This window comes from Oncorhynchus mykiss, chromosome 26 (genome assembly GCF_013265735.2).
Source record: "Oncorhynchus mykiss isolate Arlee chromosome 26, USDA_OmykA_1.1, whole genome shotgun sequence".
Taxonomy (NCBI): domain Eukaryota; kingdom Metazoa; phylum Chordata; class Actinopteri; order Salmoniformes; family Salmonidae; genus Oncorhynchus; species Oncorhynchus mykiss.
In genome coordinates, this window is record NC_048590.1 from 20,649,189 (window position 1) to 20,674,290 (window position 25,102).

Below are 25,102 nucleotides of genomic sequence, written 5' to 3' on the forward strand. Positions count from 1 at the left end.
TTTCAATCTGAACTGGGCAAGAATGTACGTTTCAGTTGGGTTTCAAACACACACACACACTCACACACAACACACACACCACATCCTTATAATATGGAATGCACAGCAAACATGAGCGTATTGCTACTATAGGTCACACTTTATTGCTATCATGTTGCATCAATGTTCTAAAATGGTTCTGTCTGTTACTAATAGTACTCATTTGCAATTGAGCTGAGGATTTGAAGTGACGACAAGCAGGGCCACATCCAAGCGTACACGGAGAGGAGACTGAAGGAGTAACATCTTAGTTTAGTTGAGAAGTGAACAGTGGCGAGTCTGTTTTTCAAGCATGTTTTCTTGGATGCCTCCCAAGCATATAATACATCAGATGAGCCATCTTCAGCTGGTAGTCAGAAACATCAGTCTAATGGGCCTGGAAGGACTGTCCAACACCCTGCTCTGTGCTCTCCTCCCTGACCCCTGACCCCTGGCCCCCCAAACCTTAGCTCTGTCAACCGCGTTGTTGACTTTTAGTATCTGTTTCCTCTGTCAAATCTCTCTCCTCCTATTCAAAAATGTAAAAGACACAAGTAAAATTATTGGGAGGTGGTCCACGTAAAGGAGGCAGGGAAGTACCGGAAACTTCTACATGTGACATGCAGTAATGAAATGTCAATTATCAGTGTATTATTTTTCATGAATATTCATAGATTTGTTTATATATGAAGGGATGTGACGATCGAAATAAAGGCTCGGTAGAGTCCATTTCAAAAGTATAATCTTGAATGTCGGTCAAGAAGTGTGTTGCTCTAAAGTGGTCTTTTGTTGTGACTCCCTTTTTCACCTGGAGCACCTGTTGCTCAGTATAGGTAGAATAGTGCTGTAAAAGTTAACTGTAATCTTTACTCGTTTGTGACTTTTAGATTTTTAAATGTTGGTCTGATTTGCATACAGGCCTATATTCTATTTCCTATAGGCTACTGTATTAATTCAAGTTTTTTTTATTAAACTCAAATTAAAAAGACAAAGAAACAAAATATTTAGGCCATTAGGCATGTATTTTAACTTAAGAGAATCGTTTATTAGTTCAAGGAAGTTAATGTTGTGTGTTCATGTGTTATTCCCTGCAACATAATGCACAATTATTTAAATGCAGGGTATATTTATGGGACGTACTCGTGCTATAGTGTTCGAAATGTGCATGTTTAAATCCATATGGCAACTTCCTTTTGACCTGCTTTCACATCCCCATCGCATTGTCAAGCCTGTCACCGATAAAGAATCACTTGACTTGCTATAACAAGTTCAAAAGAAACCGAGAACGCGCTGTTGATCCATGAAGAATTGAGAAAAGGAACACCCCTACTGCTCTCGCTATCATTCCCATAGAGATAGCGATATTATTGATGGGATGGTTATGCTAATTTCTTTAGAGACAAACTTTTATTTTGGAATTTGTTCAAAAAAGAATTTCATACGCATCAAACTGGAAAATGCATGCTGGATTCCTAACCGTTTAAGGGGCAGCATGAGAATCCGATTTTCATAGTGAATAATGAATGTGGACTATCTTTTAAAAAATATGTTTTGTCTGGAAGGAAAAGAAAGCACAGCCGCGTCCTTTCCTTTCTGGATTATCTATTAATTTTCCACTGAAAAAAAAGATAACACTATAAATGAAGAATACAAGAAAATAGAAAGTTACAACTATGTAGGCTAACACGATCAAACATTGTAGTTACAAATAAACATACAGCATTATAGCCATAAAGCCAATAACTACCAGCTATATCTTTTTTACTCTGATTTAAAGTTCAATTTTAAATCACAAAATGTCCAAGATCCAATAAAGATATAATCCACCCCAATTAGGCTCATTGTAGGCCCTACACTCACACTTGAATCAAGCTGTAAAACACCAACGTACATATATATCAGTGTCATACACAGATGGAGTGGCATGTGCTCATAGCACATTAGTTCACCGTCATACTACCACACTGAGCAGTTGCGTGTGAGTATCCTTGAGTCACACGCCGCCTTGGCACAAGTGGAAAAGGGAGACCATACGCTCACAGCTGTTCTATCTCCCCGTATAAATACGACCAGGGAGTCCGTTGTGGGACTTCTGGCTGATTATATACAGGATTTGATATCATCTCGATCAATGCAATGATGTGTCCCATGGTTCGAGGACATTTTGAATAATCAATCCGTCTGCGTTTGGCCGAACCATCATCGCATCACTGTCCTCCTCTTTTTGTCGACCTCTCCACGTTTTCACGCTCTTATCATCGTCCCAGAGTCACATACCCTTACATTACAGAAAACCAACCGTCCATATGAGTATTTTATATTTTTTATTATTATTACCAAACCTTTCCCACAATTACACCATAATCATTATATAATCCCACAAGAAAGAGTCTGTTTAAGCAATGGCTTTTGTCCACGCCGGAACACTGAATCTATAATTGCATTACATTTAGCTCCTTCCACCCCCTATAGAAACATCATATATCAAACCATCTTGGTGCGAACATTTAGGAGCACGAACGGTCGGCCAGTGCATCTCTGTCCTACCGCAAAAGTTATGCCCCCAAAAAAGTTTAGAGTCCTCGACGAAGAATACAGGTCTTTAAATCATTTTCCCACGTTACTTGGAACCGTTGAGTGAGCGCGTTTAATATTGGACTTTTCTCTTTCTGTTTGAGTAAGGTACGAAGTGCCCTTGATCAACAGCTGAGTTGTTTTAAATATCATATTTACTAATAAATATGCTTAATTCCTAGCCTATGGCTTCAGAAAGCGCTCCCGTGCATGGTGCTAGAATAAACCCGGTTCGTCAGGGCACCTGAAAAAAAAAAGCCTCCCTCAGGACTAGTTTGCGTTTGTATGCATGCGATTGGCAACATAACTGGCTTATTTACATTAAATACGCCACAAGGTTACAGTGAGATGAACGTCATTTTATCACTGATTACTTCTCTTAAGCACTAGAGCTGTGACTGATGCTGAGGACGCGCAGACTACACCGATTTACCCTGGAGTTTTTTGGGGGGAAGAAAAATACTTGAAATAGTTAACTGAAAAGGTAAGAACGTGTACTTTTACAACATTATATGTGTTCAGTTGTTATGTCTTCACCGCATGGTCCCGGACTACATGTATCAAAGCCAATTATACACGGTGTCAACGTAACAAGACTGACAATGTGAATGGGTTCTGAGGAGAATAGACATATTTTAATAAGAGTGTTTACGGGAGCTCAAGGTCAGAAACAAGCTGCGAGGTTGGGAATCCTTTCTCTTTTTTTACCGTAACACGGGGGACATGTAGCCTACGATTAGAGTATTATTATTTACGGTGTTATTTTATCTTGGGTTACGCTCTTAGCTCCAGCAATGCCGCAAGACCTATATCTATTTGTTGTGAATAACGCGGCGGACGACAATGGACTGCTTTTTTTAACGGTACAATGCATTTCACCTACCAGATAGGGAGAGTCCAAGCTGAAATATGGAAATGTGTTGTGATGCTGAGTAATTAGTATCAATGAACACGTTTGGCCTGGGAAAAAAAAACTGACCGAATGAAATAAAACGCTATTTTTTTTTACTCAGGATACGTGCGGAACAGTTAGAGAGAGAATTCTGTATTGGACAATCGTAACAGGTCCGAAGCGCACTTTTCCCCCTTCAGCGAAAGAAAATGATCTGGTCAATCAAATGGACATGCCTCATTATTCAATGAACACAATCTCTCACCAAGGCATCGTTTACAGACAGGAGTTTCTTCGCGCTACTCCAAATTTAAAGGTAAGAAGTGCGAAGCTTACGCATGGGTTTAGGGGGTTTGGAATGGTAACCCGAAGGCGTTTCGCTTTTGAAAGTCAATCTAAACAATTGCTATTTTCTATTGTATCATCTCAGTGGGGCCTGTTTCTCTACGTGATTAAAAAATACAGTATAATTAAATATCCATAGCGGTGACGTTAGCATGCGGGGTTGTCAGGGGGAAACGTGTAGTCTACATAATGAATGCATAGGAAGACATTGTACAGCGACTCAGAACCTACTCTTATCTCTTTTATATTTCAACGATTTCATAATAGTCACATATAAAAGTTGTATATTCCAGACGTTTAAGATAGACAACGGAGTGTGCATTAACGTATTGGACACATGACATGCATAACACAGGCAGATATTTGCGAGTACTTTTAAGGAAGTATTAACTGCCCCCCCCCCATCCAATCTGCTTCGAAAACTTTCTCATCACATCCCTAGGGGTTTTGCTTAGAATTTCAGCTAACCTGAGTGCAGATTGTTGGAGAAATAGGATCAAAGTTATCCGCTGCATGCCATGTGTCAAAACTTGTGAGATGGAAGAGCCGGTGAGACCTGCCATTTTGTGCTGTGATCGACCTCTTATGAATAGCAGCCATGCATTATGCTTTGAGGAACGTTATGATGGCATCAACAACTGAGGGCTAAATGTCATACACGCTTTAAAACCTTGTATCTGGACACAACACACATATTACTGGAGAAATGAATGTTTGAACGACTGATTCAAAACGCAATTGCTTGGGGAAAGGTATCCAAATGGTAAAAGTTATAGCGATTCGGAAACGAATAGAATAGGCACCCATGACAAATAATTTCATGAAAATGACGTAGCCTAGCCAATAACTTAATCGGGGACGAGGTCGAGTCTAGCAAGTAGCGTAAACCATAGCCTTCATAGCTATATACATTCACGTTGCCTAATGTAAATGTTCCAAAAATATAAATTATATATTTAAAGTGCATATAGACTGTTGGTGTGGGATTAGATGTTTTGTTCTTGCGCTGTGAATCTCAAATCTGTCAGGATAAATATATTCCCATACAGTCTGATAACCCCAAAATGTTAAAAGTGCCTTAGTACGAGTCTATTATGTATCATTTCGTGGAATAAAACACATGCTACCGTTGCAGGGGCACTACCAGTGCTTCAAACTCTCCCCGGTAGGACTAGTCTGCAGGTGTCCCTCATCCAACCGAGCAGCCTTTCACCTTGAGTAGAAGGGAGCGATCCTCCCATGTAAACACGGAAGAACCAGTTTTGAGATTAACCCAGCTCGAAGGCAGCAATTTAAAACAGTAGCCTAGGCTACAATGGCTGATAAAACACATGACCCCCTTAACCGTAACGTAAGCGTTACAAAACGTCCATCACATTGTTTTACTTTTTTTTTTGTGTATCTTCCGCAAAGTTGAGTTTGCGAAAAAATGTTTATTCCTTAGATTCATTGTCAAAGGAAATGAACAAATAGGATGCACAGATGCACTGTTCGAGTTAGCCACTGTCATTGTTTAATGGTATTTGCCAGGCGGATATTATGTCTGTAATAGTGTCTGGGCGTGAACCTTTTTGTGTCAGTTCTTTTTATTTTCTTATTGAGGTGAAATAGCGATGGACAACAGTCACACTGGAGGGCACTGAATTCCAGATCGGGGCCCTACAGTAGCCTCCATGCAATTACCGGTAGTTAGGAGAATGACAATGAATTGTGAAAGGTGTTTTGAGGGAAGAGAAAGTGTGACTTTACAAACTGGTATGTAGTTGCAGCTCCTGTGTGTGTTGTCCTGGAGATACTTGACTGGTAGTTGACTGTCTGCTACAAAATGTGGGGGAAATATATATATTTTTATTTTATTTATTATTATTATCATCATAATTAATTAAGCAAGAATTCAATGAATTGTATGACAAGCTATCACGTTTCACTTAGCTCAAACAATTGCTTTTACACATTCAACATTTTTGTCTTGTGTACACTCTATTGTGAATTTGGTGTTATATTCCTAATCCCATTTTTAAACATGTCTTGTTCTTATATAAATCACATTCCTAAGCATCACCAGTCCTGTGTTTGATCTAGTTCGTCAACCTGTTTAGTGGTTCAGCATTGCAGTGTATCCTATTGTACCTGTGTCTGTGTTCCGTGGGTGATGACAAGCCACGGTAATGCACATCTTTCGGGGGAGAGAGAGCGAGAGAGGAGGATGAGAAGAGGGCATGGGTATGGCATCAGTGCTCCTCTCCGGACCTGTCAGTCTGCAGCCAGTCAACTGTAGCCGGAGCAGGAGAGCAGTCAGAGACGTGATCAAACAGCCATCCCACTCTTAAATGATTCTCAGCTCCTTTAATTGGTCGAAATTGTCTTCCAGATGTACGGCAGTAGCCAGGGTCTCTTGTGGGACGGTATGGCAGGCGAGGCCTGGTGATTAGGTATTAATTGATATGTGCAGTGGAGCCCCCATCCCCTCTGGCTCCAAAGGCTAAGGCCTTTACCCCGGTGGCTGTGTTCTCCCTTCACCCCCCCCCCCCCCCCAGTCTAGTTTGGCAGGCAGGAGGGGCTGTTTCAGGAAGGGGCTGGAAAGGAAGGCTGGGGGCATAACACATAACAAATAGGCGCAAGGCTGTGGTGAGCCTTGTCGTATGGTGACCTTGATTTAGAAGGTACACTTTGGAGAGATGGTCTTCTGTCAGATGTCATGAGCCCTGTTTGAGCTACAGAGACGTCTGTAGGCTGTGGCTCTTAACAGTTCTCTTCTCATGTGTGTCGCATAGCATATATTTTAAAAGGCGCGTGTGTGTGTGTGTATGTGTGTGTGGATATGAGGGCGACAAGGATGTGAAAGTCCAACGTTTCTGTGGATAGTAATCGTAGGCGTCAGTGTGATCTAAGAATAAAGACTGGGCCGACAGATGAGGTGATGACGGATGAGCTTGACTCAATTGCCTCATGCCAGGGTGCCACCAGAAGGAGCGTCTGTCTGTCTGGGAAAGGGGGAATGAGGGAGAGGGAGAGCGAGAGCACACCGGAGAGAGGGAGAGAGGGAGCGAGGGGTTTGCAGTGCCAGAGCGCAAACGAAGAGGTAGGCCTCTGGTTAAAAAGAAAGTTAGGCTGGTTAAAGGAATAACACCAGCTTAAAGGACATACGTGATAGCTAGAATTTGTAGATATATTCACAGATATGTTCTCTCTCTCTCTCTCTCTCTCTCTCTCTCTCTCTCTCTCTCTCTCTCTCCCCCTCTCTCCCCCTCTCTCACCCCTCCCAGTCTTCCCAGGGGTTCTGGGATAGATCTATATGGATCGTGGACCTAAGTATCTAGATTGATGTTTACGCTCAATAATAGAATGTGTTAAGTTGGACTAGTTTGCCCATCCTTGGGAAAGATGAGCAGCTTGTGCTTTGGCCTCGGCCTTTGTCTAAGTGATCTATCTAATCACACACGTCCACCGTAGCCATTCATCTGTGATTTTTCAACCCAAAAAATGCAATATTAGAATACCTCCTGAAATGTCCCCTTTGCATACAGTACCCCAGTCAGCAGGCAGTTTTGCAACATTAAAGCCTATTTATTTATTTTTTTAACGTTTATTAGCATTTAGATTTATAAATGTGCTGCACATTGTGTCAAGACTGTTTCCTTTTGATCTGCAAAGGAGCACAAAATTACAGCCATGTCATTTTTTGTAGACAACAGCTTAACACAAACAGGCAACCACCCATCAATCACGTGTTCTGAAGCATGCCATTGTGTATTTAGCATTCTATCCGGCGTGCCTTAAAGAGTGGTAAATATCTGCAGTGCTGTTGGGGGTTGACTCCAGAACTGTGGAGTGGGGGGGCAGTTACCGAAGGAAATATGTAGTATGAGATCTCTCCAGCTCTATGCGGGCTACAATGATGTCTGTACTCTGACTTTGCAAAGGTCGTGACCGGCTGGTCGCTAGTTAGTGCATTTTGGGTCCATGTAGAGGGGACCCTGGTGAGACGGCTTGTTCTAGAGAAGCAAGAGGACCCTGCACCTTTAATTATGATCAAGAGGTTTTCTCCAAAGGACAGAGGCGTAGCGGTTATGTTGCCTCGTAAATCTGCCCCTGATGCCGTATATTGTGTTGAACTATTAATGTACACTATTATAATGCATATTCAGCTGCCTCTTCAGGACCTGATTTGCATAATTGGATCTTTAATGAAACTTGCCTTGTGGAGGAAAAAAAAGAAAAGGGAAAAAAAAAAAAAATGAGGAGAAGAAAAACACGATAGGAAAAACCCTGTGTATATTTGTTGGGAGAAGTTGTACTTTGATTTTAAAAGAAGGGGGGCTTTAAAAGAGAGTGACCTGCGCACCACACACACATCAGTGGCGTTGCTACAAATAGGATGAGAAGTGCCTCTGAAAGCTGTACATTCCCAGCCAGGTCTCGCGGGTTATTACTACAATAGCCTGGGGGACTTTAGGTTCTATGTCTACACTCATTTCGTGCACTTGTTACACAGGGAAGATGGGTCTTTTGTAGAGGAGCTGCTCCGCTCGGCTGTCGGAATTCCTCTGTCGCAAATATTTTGACAATTCCTAATCAGGAGCAGTCAGATATTAGGAGTGCTGAGTGCCTTTGCTTTCTAGGGGCTGTGAGAGTTTCAAAGCCAGGTTTTTTTTCTGTCCTCTTGCATATGCCTGAGAATCACTGTGTTTGACTGTTTCTGTGATGTTTTTAGTGTATTTGTTGATATGCATGATACACTATATAAGAAATATAGTGAGAATGTTTTCAACATGTTCATATTCTCTGTGTGTGTGTGTGTGTGTGTGTGTGTGTGTGTGTGTGTGTGTGTGTGTGTGTGCGCGTATGCGTGTGCGTGCGTGCGTGTGCGTGCCTTTACGGGACTTCTGCTGTGTTCTCCAACTTGTTTGTGGGTAAGAGGGTATTATGTTTAATTGGTTAATTAAACTCTAGAGTCATTTTTCCTGGACTTCAACAAGTTGAAGGTTATAAAAGCTACTGGTGCCATTTTCAAATAAACGCGAGAGTCATATATAATGACATGTTATTTGTCCTGCGTTTGAAGGACCTATCGTTTAAAAGTGAATGAAAAAAAAAAAAAGCGAGCTGGATTTTGAACAGCACAGCAGAAGAGGAGCAATTTAGCAGCACTATAGCACAAGTGGTTTTTATCCATGAGGGGAAGAGTTGTGAATCAGCCACCAATGTTAAAAACGTATAACAACCAAATGGTGATGATGTATCATAGTGCGAGGGGCACAAAACACTCCCTCTACTCCAGAGACATAAGAGTGGATCAGGTGTCAAAACAGTTTACATGTTGCCATTAGAGCCATGCTAGGGAGTGAGAGAGGTGGAGGACAAAAAAATAGGTTCAAGTGCGTTAGCTAGCATTGAGCTGCCATTTACCCAGGGTGTGCAGAACCCCCCCATCTCTTTATTACTCCCTCTCTTTCCTTCTCCATCATTCTCTCTTCCTCCACTGCCAGTGTGCTCATGGGGAGTTTCAGGCTGGTGCAGTTTGTTCTCCCAGGTGGACCTGTATTGTATTAGACCCTCAGTACCCCCTCCCAGACCCCCCTCACGTGTAATTCCTTGAGGAGATGCCTGGGCCTGAGTTGCTGTATTGTCCCCCCCCCCCCCCCCCCCCCGTGGACCGAGCGCTCCCGCTGTTGAATCTCTCGGTAATGATGTCACAGCGATAGTGGAGGGGAGCAAATGTCTCCTGATTCCACCATTTAACGGCTGGCTGAATTGGCTGATAATGATAGCATTGGCGTCTCCAGGCTCGGAGACGGATCAGGCCCTGTGAATTAGTGGCTCCTAACCAGAGAGAGAGAGAGGAGGAGGAGAGAGGGAGAGAGGGAGAGGGAGGGAGGGAGGGAGGGAGGGAGGGGAAGAGATGATCTGACATTGAGGGAGAGAGAGAGAGAGACAGAGAGAGAGACAGAGAGAGAGACAATGAGGAGGGGATGATGTACTTAGCTATGTCTCTGGACTGCTTTTGAAAAAGCTTCCTGGAGATTTCCACGGCAGTGTTGATAAATGTGGCTTGATAAAAGTCAGTAAAATGTCGGCCTGTCTGCACACCTCTATTAGGGTAGGGGACATTTGTGATAATGGCCAGTTGGAGTCAAACAGAGAGGTATAATGTCAGCTCGCACAAAATATACTGTAACTCCCAATCAAACTTGTATTTCTAGTTGAAGGCCTGCTGAATTTCTGGTCTATCAATTCAAATGGTTGTCTTGGAATTAGCCGCTGATTTATCTGTTGCCTATGGATGTGTATTTGAGGGGCATGTGGGAATACGGTTGCAAGTTCGCTCTTTATTTGTGTATTTCACTTTATTAACACAGATTTATTCAATGCCGTATATATCATCTGCCTTTTTATACAATTTAAAACTGAGCACATTAGCCTGCATTTTAAAAACACAAGTTTCCCCCTGAGATGCACTAATACCATATTACTGTTTTCCATGGATGCTAAAGTAAATATTTAGGCCTAAAGGCAAATTAAGATTCCCAGCTTTGAACACATGCTCTTTTGTGAAGGCTGGCACTCACTGACCACATCTTCAGGTCAACAGTGTCATAAGAGGGAGCAGGGCAGCTTGTTTGCACAAATATTGAATATACATTTATTTGTATATTTATGACATGCTCTGCTTGTCCAAAAGCTGGGAGGTACTCGCTCCACCCAAAAAATGTGTGCTGCGAGTGTCACCAAAGAAGGGCTCTTTTAGAAGGCTCTGGGAACATCTCACATTCCACGAAGGAGGCCTTTTTTTTTTTTAAGAGACAAGGTATGTGGTCCTGTGACTGCTGGACTTAAAATTCACATTGAATACGCACGCACGCACGCACGCACGCACGCACACACACACACACACACACACACACACACACACACACACACACACACACACACACACTCACACACAATCAGTAGTTCCCACCTGGTGTTTTAAAAACAGGAGAACAGGCACTGTGTGGGGAGAGCTGTCAGTCCTGTGTGAACCACTTTAAAAACTGCAACTCAAGGTGTGAGCTAAATAGTATTTACTTTAGGGAATTTGTCTTTATTTATCTGCGTTATTACCGAGGTGAATTTTAAAGGGCTTTTGGAGAGAATTCCCCTGGCACGTAGCTTCTTTTATTTTTTTATATATTTTTTTACCCCTTTTAAGTGTTAAGATGTGCTCGTACCCCTGCTGCAGCAAACCCTTAACAGATCTCCCGCAATTTCTGATGATTTTCATAAATCAGCCTTTTTTTCCTCCCGTCTTTTTGTTTTCTTTCTTTTTCTTCTTGATCATGAGGCGTTGTTTTCTCCTCTCATTTCTCTGTTTCATCTCTTTGTTATGTCGTTCGCACCAATCGTTGTAATGGGGAGAAAGCTAAGTGGAAGTGCTGGGCCACAGTCTTGGATGCTTTCTCCTGTTTTAGTAAATAGGACTGTCAGTGTGGATCAGGCAGGAGCCGTGTGGGCAACACTATCCACACTCCACTCAGAGGCCCATCCTCCACTAGAGCTTGTGAGAAACAGAGCACTTTGAAGAAAATGACTCCACAGGAGAAACCAAGTTGTTGAGGAAGAAATGTGCATGTGTCTATGTCCATGGGAACAGAACACAGTGATAGACTCATAGAGGGAGTGGGGGGGGGGGGGGGGGGGGGGGGGGGGGGGGGGGAGAGTTCACCCATGAGTTTAATCATCCGTTCACTGTGTGCTTCTAAAAACGGTGGCCAAGTGACCGTGGTTCCATAGTGTGTTGAAGCTCAGCTCACCCGGACCTGCTCTCTGCACAAGGGGCTCACACCAGACCCATCATGCCCCTCTGTGGTCAGGTGGTTTCAGACAATTCTTTGTGTTGTCTTTGTAGTGATCGGGTTGCACCCACAGACCTCCAATAGCCTGGTGTGAGGACCCATCCCAAGCTCCTGGAGTTCTTTACAGTTCTTCACGCTGTATTCCCCATGTAGCCACCTCATCATCTGGCAGATTAAGCTAATGATGACCACACAGATGATGTACTTGTTAGAGTGGTGAACTTTTGCCTGGTGTTGATAGTTTAGGCTTTTTATGTGGGGGGGAGGCATCATTAGTGCAATGAAATATCTTCTCTGTTTAAATTTGCATGAAGATGGTTCTGTGACCAGTCATCGTTAGATCAACCAGGCACAGCCTAGGTTGTAGAGAAGATTCATGTGTTATTCCCCAACCCCGCCGTCTTGGGAGGTCTCTGTTAAAACGCTAACTTCGGCGTACCCCCCCCCCCCACCCCCCCACCCCCCTCACCCAGTGACGTTCTGGACCGATCCATTTCAGCGCCGTCGGAATGGGAACGTTTTCCGGAGATTTGGGTGGAGTTTATTCCTCTCTCTCTCACTTTCCTCTGATTGCTGTAGCCTCGGGGCTCTCCAGCACACACTAGATCCCTGTGATTATATTAATGGCCTCCCGCTCTGAGTCGGAGGCAAAGGACCCACAGGATAATGGGCGTCAGCGTGGAGCGGTGGGTAGGGAGATGGATCTCTGACCATCGGGTCGTAGGTTGAAAGGCTCAGGTGAAGGAAGCTGCTCTTGGTCCCCTTGGGTGGGGTGCTTAGCGGGGAACGTGTTAGTGAGTGGATGCCCAGACTAGCTGGAGTATGGCAACATGAGAAACACATGTATGAAATCTGGAATGAACCGTAACAGTAGAATTACTATACTGTAGCTAGGTAATAGCAGACGTTAGCTATCGTTTTCAGAACTGGCTGATTATAAGCGCTTAGGTAATGTGGATCAGTGTTAGTCATTTTGCGTTTATGATAGCGACACAGTGGGATTTAATTTGGTCTGTGTTGGTTTCCAATTGTATTTATCTTTAGCAGACTGTATAAGGACAGAACCCAAAGGTTTGTACACACTGTATGAATGTGTGTATGTTTGTGTGATACGCTGAAGCTTGTGCATGCTTTGTAGTTGTAGTACAATGCCCGAGGTACTTTGATATGGGTCATGTAGCTGTACCCCCCCCAGGCCCTGGATCGTATCCGGTGGGAGTCCCTCTCCTGCTGGGGAGCACATTTGATCCAGGCAAGGCCGGTGCTAGCATGGAGCCGAGAGGGGTCAGGCCCGTCCTCACTCTCTTTTTCATCCAATTTCCCCGGCTGCAGGCGGCCCTTCTCTCCACGCTTTTGTTGTCAGAGGTAATCTGTGAAGGGATCTTAATTATGGAGGTTCGGCCTGTTTTTTTTTTTTTTTTTCTTACACGCTTTTAATCAAACAGCGTAGTTAGTTAGTAATGAGGATGAGGGAGGAACGGTGCGTCTGCTTCCCCATGCTGTTGGGTGTCGGGAAAGAGGAACAGGGAGCGTAAAGAGAGGATCGTCCCATTGTATTTATTATACCATCGTACTGTGTTTATTTAGGACACGTCAACAATGCAACCCATTTTTTGATGGATTATCTTCCCCAACAGAATTGCCTCATTTAATTCTCGAGAGATTTTGCTAATTTACACAAATAACTATTTAGAAGCCAGTCCAAGAGTCAGAAGACCCAAAATATTCCAGGACCTGAACCCAGTAAACAGGACTTCAACCATACAACATCACCATTCGTGTTGTTGGACAAGCAATGAAATGACTGACTGATTTAATGAATCAAGGGCTAAATTGAAAAGACAAGAGGGAGGGGCAGGTGTGGTAGGATTGGGGGGGGTAGATGGGATCCATTACACATAAACACCCTTAGCATCGATGGGATGATCCAGAGGGATTAGATTGGAAATCCTGACGGACGTTGAAAAGGTGACCACATGGAGGGAGGGCTGCATAATGAGCCCACTGGCAGATGCTCGAGAGTGGAGAACCTCGCCGGCCCCCAAGGTCAAACGGGGAGTCACATCCAGGTCACAGGAGGTCAGAGGCCAGCAGCCTTAGTTAGAACACAGCGCACTGGAGGCTCAATGTTAACCGCTTAACAAAATCCCGGCTGACTGAAAGACTTCTATTGACGTCTCCCTGTGGTTTGGGTGCACGTTTTCTAAGGCTGTGTGTGTTTGTAGGAAACTAACATTTGTGTGAATTAACCTTCACGTGGATGTGACGAAGACAGTCTTTCGAGACTGTCACTACTCTGAACCTATGGGATTTCCGTAAGGAGTAGTTCACCACCTGGGGGACTTTGATGATCTAAACTCTAAACTGTGTATCATGGTGTCTTGTTTGAGCCGCGACTTCGGCTTTCGGTGGAACCCTTGTGCGACCAGTACCAGAATAGGACTTGAGGGATTAAGCAAGCTCTGGTTTCCAGAGTTAGGCCTGGCTAATTTAGACAGGGGTCACTGTGCCAGGGACTGGGGTTAAACGGTGTGACTGTGGAGGTCAACAGTAATTAGCTTCCATATGACCCACTGTGTGTGTGTGTGCGTGCGTGTTAGACAGAGAGAGAGAGAGAGAGAGAGAAGGGTGGAGGCGGTGTGTGTGTATGTTTGTCGAAGAGTTTTAGGAGTGTGCTTGTGTGTGTGTGAACAAAGGGACAATTGCAGATAGCATCACTACTCTGTAGCTCTCTCGTAATTGTGTGTCTCTTCAAGTGTTCCCAATGCACGTCCTTCTATGGCCAGCTCACATCTTGTCCTTATATTATTAAAGGTGGCCTCCGTGCTTAAGGAAGACCGACAGATGGCCGCTTTCATAAATCATGCTTATAAGATGATTCTAGAAATCACCAGCCACTATCTCGCTTTGGTTACAGTAGCTTACATCCTTACAGGCATGTTTATCATGATGTCGTTGCAGGGGTTAAAACCCGTCCCTACCCTCTACATGTTAATTATTATTTCAGAGTCAAGACACTGATGACGACCTACAGTGAAATAGAACAACATGTTAGAAAATCGGGTGGCTAACTGTTAAAAAATAAAAAGCAATCCTTTCTTTGCTATCCTTGTATGTGTAAGCCTCCCTCTCTTACGGTAACGTGTGTTCTTGTGCTTGGCTGAAAGTAGCTCGTAACAGGATGTTAAATATATAGCAGTAAGAGAGGGGGGGGATAAGGGGGGAGATTATGTCTGTGTGGTTGCACTATTTCTTGATGTATGCACCATGTCAGGCAGCCATTGTCTCCTGGGTAAAGAATGATAGTTCAAATACCTACCATCTCTCCCCTGGTGCTCCAAATGCTTGGCTTTGAAGTTTTTATAATCCATCTGTCATCTTCGAGCAGGGAGGGCACATGTTCTGTACTGCTCAATTACAGAATTTTCTTTTGCCAGCTACAATGAGACAGGAAGCAAATAATATGGGCGACCCAAAAGGGAGAGGAGTTGGAGAGGAATCGCTCGAAAATGCTGCATTCCTGGCGTTCTCACGCACTTGATTGTGTCCCTCTCTCTCATAACAGGAGAACAAAGCGTGTTTGTTGTGGGCGGAAAGTCTGAACCGCTTCCTACTGTTACAATTATGAAGAATTTGATTGAATGCTTATTGTTTCAAGGACAGCGATTTCGCCACTTTTTGGGAGAGTCAAACATTCACTATAGTCCACGTAAGAGCACTAACCTTACAGCTTATTAATCAAATTGTATTTGATATTAAGATTAATCTGCTACAGAAACAAAAGGGTAATATATGTTGGCTTGGCAAGTGAGAAAATGTGCATTTTGACGACGCATGCATTGCACACAGAGTAGTATATATGTTGTCAGTTTGATGTACATTCTAATGAAGTTTTTTTTTGCAGTGCATGGTGCTGAAATCATCTTTAATTGGAGAATGCTGTGATTCGGTGCTTTAAAGCTACACTGAGGAGCCTAGAACGTCCGATACCCTCGCTTCAACAGAAAAACAACAACAGCAGCAGTTGCAAATTAGACCTCCGAAACATTTCTTCTTCGGGAGAGAGAGGCATTTAATTATTTTAGCTTTAATACACAACACTGTTAGATCTCTCTGTCTTATTTCATATCTTCTCTGAAGAGCCCCAAAGAAGTCTCAAAGGAGATGAAAGATGGACAAAAAAAATGGACATTTTACATTCTTTTGTTGCCTTTGAAACGTCAATATTTTGCCTGTAATTGTCTCATACTATGTTATGCATCTTCATTTATGGAGGAATAATACATTGGGCCTTTCTTCCTAAATAAAAGCAGCACCCATCTGCTTGTGGAGCCACTCCTGGTTGCCTGCTCCTCACAAAAATAATACTCGTCCTAATGACTTCCACATATTTTGAAATCTCCCTTTTGAAATTGGTCTTGGCAGATTATTTGCAGGTACTTGAGATGCATCTGTTTGCAATTTTGCAATGTGGAAGACTTTAATGCAGCGCTCGGCGGGAGCCGAGGAGAGGGGCTATTTTAATCTCAGAGTAACGCCGGCTATCATTACAATTGCCTAGGCCCTACACTGCCTGGGTCCGTCTCACCCAAGCTGGGCGAAAAATAGGAGACATTGGAGGGGTCAAGGTCAAGATCTCTGTGGGTCAGGTTTAGGGTGCCCTTCCTTTAGTGAAGCCGCACTGTCTGCCTGATAACTGGTCAGACCCCTTGCAATGGCACAGCCCCTCTACAACGAGATGGGTCCTTTATAAAGGAAGTGATTAGGAAACCAAAGCTGAACTCATTGTGACTTCAGTCCTTATTATTTCTACCATGTGGCGGGCAGCTGACCGGCTTAAGACGTGTTTTTTCTTTTGTGTTCTTTTTTTCCCCTTCTCATTCAACTGTAATAACTTACCCTATTGTCCCACCCAGGATATCAGGACATAACCAAGGCTGCCAAACTGGGATTGTATAGGTGGTTACAATTACATTCATTAGATTTCATCAGGGGTGTTTATGCAGTCGGACGGTAAATGAAAAAAGACGACCTTTCAACTCCGTTCTTTGTTTTGTATTTTTTGTTCTTTTTGTTTTATTAGGAGTGAGGGGAGGGCGATGCCAGAGGAGGAATTATGTTGAAAGTGTATGCCTTGCAACTTTTTCCCTGTTGGAAATGTTTATTTGAACAGTAAGCTCATGATTTGAATATTTGTAATCCATGCTTAAATTTACAGGCCAGATGAACTTTTTGGCACAGAATGGCAACCATAAGTAGGATTTTCTGAAAAGCTTTACAAAATTTTAAGCCATTTGCATGGCTTATATAATTTAGAGGCAAAAAAATGTGTTCTGTCTTATTACTTTATACCTTTAAAATGTTCCTTATTTGTCCTCTCGATTTATGTACATTTGCTACTTTACGTCCTATAGTAATGTGCATTTTAAAGCTCAGTTGGGTCATTGAACGAGTATATGAAGACTTCAAAAAATGCAGAGGCCCAGACGCTGGAGTGGTTTTCCTCCATGTTCAATTCAAATGAGTTTACTCCATATTGACTTCTAATGCTGAAAGGCCACCCATCTTGTAGGCTGGGCGGTCGCTGAGCCGAGCAAAAAGGAACGCTTTCTTAAATGATGCTAATCAGTCCGGAGGGGCCTGGCCTCCATCCTTCATCAGTTTTCTGTAATTCAGATGTGCTGAGAACCTGAAATTAAACGTGTCAGTGTGTGTGCATGTGTGTATGTGCGCTGCAGGGGTGTGGGGGGTTAAGGAGAACCAAATTAGTGGATGGGAGAAATAACTGAAGCCGTGGCTTTCTCTTGGGCTACACGTTGGTGAATGTCAAGATGATTTAGCTTCTTTTCTATTTGCTGTTTGCCTGAAAAGTCCAGCCCTCCTAAGATTGCAGGGGTTTCTGCTAGCCATTTGATGAAGGTATACCTTTATTGAGTCAATCAGAGCCTATAGCGTCAGTATGTGTGTGTGTTCTTGTGTGTGTGTGTGCAGACGCCAGTTGGGCGAACAGCTGAACCATGGCGCAGCCCCCTGCCCCTCGTAGGCCTTGGCAGTTAGCGGTGTGAAAAAGCCCACTCTTTGAGGGCATTATATAGATTAATGTGGTGTGCCTGGGGGCTTCCAGCGACACCTCACCAGGGAGGCCGTACGGCAGATCTGGGGGCTGACGGGCGTTAAGGGGGGACCATGGAGGACTGGGGGGGACTGGGGGGAGCAGAGCCCCATCCTGGGGAAGGCAAACAGAGGCTTCTGGCCTGGGTATTGGGGGGATTGTGTGTGGCTTGTGTGACCTGCGATGGGCATCATCTGGCCCAGGCGGCTCGTTATAGGACCCTGCTCTCCTCAGCCAAGCAGCTCCACTGTCTGGACCTCTGTTTCAGCCAACTGAGACACTTCCTTTCACACACACACACACACACACACACACATCACACATCACACATCACACATCACACATCACACAATATACACTGCACTGCACTGCACTGCTCCTACTTCCCGTACACCCACAATTCTCCTACTCCACGCACACACCCTCACACCCTACTCCACACACCACACACACATCACACATCACACACTGCACTGCACTGCACTGCACTGCTCCTACTTCCCGTACACACACAATTCTCCTACTCCACGCACACACCCTCACACCCTACTCCACACGCACACGCACACATACACATTGACATAAGCATACATGCTAATACATTCATGAGTGCATACTTACAGAGAACAAAGGACTGTACTGTGTCACCATATATTCATTGTAATAAACAGAAATATCCAATGTGAATGTTCTGGTATCAAATAGTCAACAATAGTTAGTCTGAACCATGTATCAGATTATCACACACACACACACACACACACACACACACACACACACACTGTATCCCTCTTAAGATCTGTATGTATAAAAGAAAGTAGAAAAGAACAACAGAGTACTAATCTTTCTAAATTGGAATAAAATCTTGCCTACTTAAACAGCACATGAAGAACAACAACGGTCCCATTGTTGTCTCTCTGGTGATTGTTAATGTTTCCGAATCTCTGATTTCATAACTTTGCTTTCTATAGTGAAAATGTGGAGATTTATTATCAGGATTTTACCACATTCCATTCAAGATTAGGCACATCTGGTAGTGTGTGTTTGATTTGGTTTATATCAAATTGTGTATACAGTATATACCTGGGACACATGGATATTTGTGGGTCTCTATATACCTCTCTATCCATGCATGTGTGTGTGTGTGTGTGTGTGTGTGTGTGTGTCTTTCTGTGCATGTGTGTGTGTGTCTGCGTGTGTGTCTGTGTGTCTGTGTGTGTGTGTGTGTGTATGTGTGTGTGTGTGTGTGTGTGATTGTTCTAGCAGGAGCGCTCCTTAAATAACCTACTTTTGTCTGACAACAGCATTAGTTGTAGAGGTGCACATATGCAAAAAGCTATTTGGAAAGGCATCCTCGTTGCTGTCAGCTTTTATTATGCGGGAAGGTGTCATGTTTGTAACGAAGCTGAGTGCAGATGGCAGAGTGGAAGAAATGGATCACTAATTTTAACAATGATTAATGAACAGAGATGGAAAATGAATTACATTGGACTATTGGAGGCAAGGAATATTTGCAGTTAAAATGTTAACTTTGTCTGCCAGGCTGGTGTAGTATGGGAAGGGGAATGAGTGTGTGTAGTGTGTGTGGTGTCTATAGTGTGTGTAAAATCAACACTTGTCTGCTCTTGACTGACATTCCCCTGCTTAAACACTGCATGTGCTATACACATTGTTTTCACCCCCGTGTATTACGCTAGCATTAAAAGAACACAATGCGTAATAGGATAAACACAGCAAAGGTTATCCTGTCTAAAAAAATGCTATAGTATTTCCTGCATACTCTGGTATCAAGCCACTGTGTACGTTTATACTTTCTGGAGAACTAGTGAGGTAGGAGTCCTTCACCCCTTTCCATGGGTCTTTTTGGCAGTTACCGTATGGCCCAAATCTCACACCATCGTTGACCACACCACCCACCGACCTAGTACCAACTATTGGGTATGCCATGACTGTTGGGCTGAATCTTTCTAAGACAGGAGAGGTGAGCTACTCAACTCAACCCCTCTCGAAGGAACATCTGAAAGACCCCAGAGTAGCAAAGTATCATCCATGACAAACAGGATTCTGAGAGCAGGAGTTTTCTCTCTCTGTTTCTTTACTGTTTTTTTCTCCTTCTCTACTTTTTTTTGTTGCTCCCAGTCTTGCGTCTCTATCGGGGCTTGCAGGGTGGGCGGCTTGTGCGATCCTGCATAGTAGGTATATGTGAACTATTTTGAATTTAATTAAGCTCCTGATGGGAAATACTTAAAGGGGGAGAAAAAAATGCAACAACTTCTGGAAACAATGTGAGTGTGCGCAGAGGAGATCTCACGTTACCCGGCATATGCTAAGCACTCAGAAAACATACACAATGCCTTTGGTGAACAAGGTAGGGGAAATGCTCCTGGGAGCCAATTTAGAATGTGACTTAAGGCAAGTGTGCCTTTGTGTGTGTGTGTGTGTGTGTGTGTGTGTGTGTGTGTGTGTGTGTGTGTGTGTGTGTGTGTGTGTGTGTGTGTGTGTGTGTGTGTGTGTGTGTGTGTGTGTGTCTTTTCCTATTGAAATAGTAGTGGGGATAAGAATTCCCCTTGCAGGCTCCTGGGGTGGCCTCCTTTGAGAACCACATCTGTGCCCCTCTGCCCCAGCTCCAGCCCCAGCTCCCCAGCCCCACTCACTCTGACTCGACGTGAGGCCTCAACCCAAACCCACTCACTGAGTTACGCTCTACTATAGAGGGAGAGCAGGACGTGTAGTTCACGTGGCTCATGCCGACCTGATTATTTGCCTTGTGTGAAGCGGCAGGCCTTTAATGTAGGATTGCGTAACATTCTGTGCGTTGAAGGTTTGTTTCACGTTTTGTAGCGCATGTCATTTTGGAGGACTTAGCCTCTGTTTCGATTATCAAACGTAAATGTAACCCTTCTCAGTGTTTTTTTCTCCCCGTACCATATGCCGTGGACCATACCTGTTCTTACTGTCATTATAACACTTGCATTTCATTTAGGCTTCTCTGTGTATTGACTGTACTTGTACTACTGTACTTGCACTAGTTCGCAGAATTTTATGAAAATGATCAAATGTTTGGAAAGTGCTTACTGTAATGGGTATGTTGGTGTTGTTTTCTCTGTCGCCATTGTGCACTCTTGTCAAACTTCAATAGCACCTGCACTGAATGTCCTGGTTTGTCTGCTTTGTTTACAGGCGCTTGTCTCCCCCCCCCCCCCCCCCTTCCCTCTGCAAACCTGTCTGTGTTCTTCCTGAGCTACGTCGGTGAGGTGGCAGTACTGCAGGTATGGATCAGTGGCACCCCGATTGATCACGTAAAGAGCAGGATATTAAAGATGTCTGTCACACTCCCCCTCCTCCCTGGCATGGTTCTGGGGTGGAATTGAACAAGTGAATGTGAACTTTTCAGCTCAACGCTGTCACCTCCCCTAATCAGGAAGTGAAATCTGTAGCACAGCACTCTCATTTAACTTTCCTAGATCCCCCCCCCCCCCCCCCCCCCCCCCCCCAAAAGAAAAAAGAACAATTGCGCTGGAAGTAATGTGATTTCTAAATAAACGCCCGCCTGTCAAAAGCCGAGACGCATTTACTTCCCCAATGTAGCTCAAGGAGACAATTAGCAAACAGAGGTGACACGGTAAACAGGTGCACCCATTATTTCTGGAGCTTGTGGCGATATATCCCCATCTCTGAGACTGATGGTAGATCATGTGACATGGAGGGTGAAGGATCTGTCTGCATCAGGGCTCGGCTGACGGGGTCTGCCAGCAGTTTGCAATGTCCTCCTCACCATCACTATCATTATCATCTCAAAATATGTACTCCCTCTCTTTACCGTCCCAATGTACAGGTTAGATCACGTCTGTCCTCTATCGTTCTCACACACATCTCTTTTCTCTTTCTCACTCTATACATCTCTTTTTCTTGAATGCTCTCTCTTCTCCTTGCCCGCAATCCCTTCCCTGGAATTGTTTTCTTTTAATTCATAGTAGACCCTCGTCCAGTGAGAGAGGTCAAGCCGGTTTGTAAAAATGGATTGCTTGCAAAGTGCTAATCAATGGAAACTTTTTTTTTCTTGAAGCTGGAAAAATCTAGCTATAACATTTATTGAAAAAATATTCCACTGTTTGAACTTGAATTATATGACAGCTGTCTTATATAGCCCGCAGGACTCCGAAGTCAAAGTGTCAGACAGCCTTTATACGCTATACAATACACTAATGATACTATATATTTTATCATTTAAAAATTTAGTTTGTTATTTATATAAATATATATATTTATATATATATATTTTTTTTAATACAGAGCAATCCAAAAGTATTTCAATCTTAGATTACGTTAAATGCCATATTTAAAAAAATGTGTGCTATGTTGTAACAGTGTAACAGCCTTGGTAATTGTCGCTGGTGTTTTGGACTGCATTTGCATGCTGAGATGTATAAATCAAATCTAAAATAGTGAGTCAGTCTTTTGGCTTGTGCGACATCAGAGGTATGTGAGACAGATCTCAGTCATATTGGATCCATCACAAACACATGCTCTCGCTGACGCATTCTCACACAAGGCACATATGCACGCAATCGTCAGGCTTTCTCCAAATGATATCTGGGCCATCACAAGTACAGGGACTAGCTACTAAGAGGATTCCATAAATACGTACCTTACTTCTCAACTCACCTTCTCTCTCCCTTCCAGTATGTGCTATTGACGTTCCACAGACATGACGTAAAAGAGGAATGTCGAGTATTTTTGGATCATTTAGGGACGTCGAGACAGCAGAAGGTTCTCTTATGAGTTAGTTTATAGCAGTTTGATCTGAATGAGGGGACTTTTTCCACCATGGCCTTTGGATGGATTCAGTGAGCGCAGCCTGTCACTGTTGTGAGAATACATCCTGCTGTTAGAAATATGACATGATTGGCATCCAAGGGACACATTTAGCCTCTGACAGTTTTGACAGAATTAGTTGAAGGAGTGACAGTCTTGGTAAGGAGTTTTAATGATAATAATCATTTTGCATGTTGTTTTTTTTTATTGCAGGATAATTATTGAAGAGGTTCATGTAGTCATGGCTGTAATCAGTATAGAGAGCTTACAGAAAATCAACAGGGAAACAGATGGTAAAAAATATATATATATATATTGAACTAGTAAACTTAGTACCAGGCATAGGACGAGGACAATCAAAAGGAAAAATTATCAAATTAAAATCTCTTCACCCTCAATAAATAAATAAATAAATGAGATTCACAATGCATAATTAGGACTTGTTGGTGTCCTTTGCCAAAGCCACCCAATCAACCCACAACACACTGTACCGATTGGAGAAAAAAAATGCACAAAAAGCCGTTCAACTCAAAGAGCGGTATTTAAACAGAAAACCCTGACCCCTTGACTTTGTCTATTAGCATAGAGTGGATTGCATGGGTCGTTCGCACGCAATCGGCACGAATAAGGTCACCGTTTGTTAGTTTCACTCTTTTGGGATCCGCCTACGCGGCGTCCACCCGGACTTTCGCTGGTGCCCAGGCCTCGGATCTGTTTTTTTAAATGATTATTTATTTTATTGTGCACGACCAGTGAGGAAGAAAAAGGCTCTTGCTTTCCAGGGTCGGAGCGATCGGAACACAGAGGCTGCTGCCCTACATTCCTGACTAATTGTATAATTGGAAAAGCTCTCCAAATGAGCGCCCCCCTTTCGCGGGCTGATCTTCCCAGCGCTTCCCCCCTTCAAAGCAAATCACAAAAGAGCATTTTGGGAATAATAATAATTGTAAAAAGCGTCCATTATTAATCTCGTTTACCACCAGCACCGCTGCTGATACTCTCGCTACCACACATGGCACTCATACTCATGGGGGCCAGCCCAACAATAGCGGAAACTTTTCTCTGAACGATATCAGCCATAGCCGCGGTCAAAGTACAACCTGTGGACGACCCTGGAACTAGCCTACTCACCACACTATTTGGGGATGGCCCTGCCTGCAGTGGAAAAAGTCTGTGTATAAACTTTTTAAAATGTTGCCTCACCGGCATATAACTGATGATCTATCTACCTGTGAGCTGTCTTTGCTTTCATATTTTACCGTGACACCCGTGCTCATGGTCGAATTGGATTTTCCGATTTATGGCCCCTCTTGCCCCTCTTACCCGCCTTTCATTTCCATGGATACGGAGGGACAGCGGGATGATTTCTGAGGTCGACTGCTCAAAACAGGATTCCAAAAGTGCAGTTAAAACGAATCTCTTAATTAACCCTATTGATCAGTAAAAAAAATAAAATAGAGGCAAATGTAATTTGCATACACCGAGAGTGATCAATGCATTCACTCATTTTCTTTTTTTTTCTCTTCTTCCCAAATCTGATTTCCTCAGTTTTCAAAGTGAGCGAAGGAGAGTTCAGACTAATGTGGATCGATCCTGCATCTTGCAGACCGGAATACAAAGCATTGTATTAGTCACTGAAGGGTGAAACATAGCAGGAAGACTTTTGTTTGAAGTTTGCTATGTCAGATCCTTTTCTCACTTAACCAAACATGGAAAGTACTCATCCAGTCCCTCTACCTCGCGTATGCTCTGTAACAACAGGGATGATTATAAATCACAGGTTTGCGTTGGGAACATGAGATTTAAACAATACTCTATTTGTACGCTGAATGGAACAACATATTAGAAAGGTCATATTTATTCAGGGGAAACGACATTCGCTTCTCTTTTTATTTAGTGAAAAGCAACAGCAAAAAAAACACCACCCCCACCACCACCACCGCCGACAACAACAGGAAGAAAAAACTAAAGGTGTTAAAAAAGCAGTATGCTTCTTTTCCCCAAGAGCAGCTTATTATAGTGTATTGATTTATAAGGCTTTAAACGTGATCCTCCATGCTCAAGTCAAGGGCAGGGGGAGAGATGGCTGCAGTCAGGCTACATGACAATCATCGGGTGCTGCAGAAAGCCTGTTTCTGAATAGTTTTGGAACACAAAAGGGTAATTGTTTTAGCCCAGATGTTGCTTTCGCACAACAAGCAGGATACAATGTTCCTACTGAGCTGATGAGCCCAATCAGTGAAATGATTAAAAATTGATTTTGTCCCTGTAATTACAGTATGTAAACTACTTAGCCAGGATTGCAAAGGAAGTGATTTTCTAATTACGTATATACTCTGGTGTCTAATGATTGGTTTTTTGAAGTAATGAAGAGAGGGTCCTAACGACTCCTCTGTGTTCTGTTGTTTAAGGAAAAAAAAAAGAGACCATCGTTAGGGCAAGGCATCAGGCAGACAAAGAGCTCAAATTGAATTTTCGCCAGCGCTAACATGCACAGATTCTGTTTGTTAG

The 25,102-nt window shown here is 43.4% G+C and overlaps 1 protein-coding gene across 3 annotated transcripts in view; it reads left to right on the plus strand.

Annotated features, from left to right (window-relative positions):
* The first annotated feature begins 2,071 nt into the window (after positions 1-2,071).
* LOC110506377 (zinc finger protein 536) overlaps positions 2,072-25,102 on the plus strand; it is a 205,609-nt gene continuing 182,578 nt past the window's right edge. The window contains exons 1-2 of one of the 3 annotated variants that reach the window (XM_036963203.1): positions 2,072-3,076; positions 20,957-21,045. The gene's annotated coding sequence lies outside the window, so the exon portion shown is untranslated. Of the gene's footprint in view, positions 3,077-3,138; positions 3,801-20,956; positions 21,046-25,102 lie in introns of those variants that run through there. The other 2 variants (XM_036963204.1, XM_036963205.1) reach the window with 2 other exon arrangements.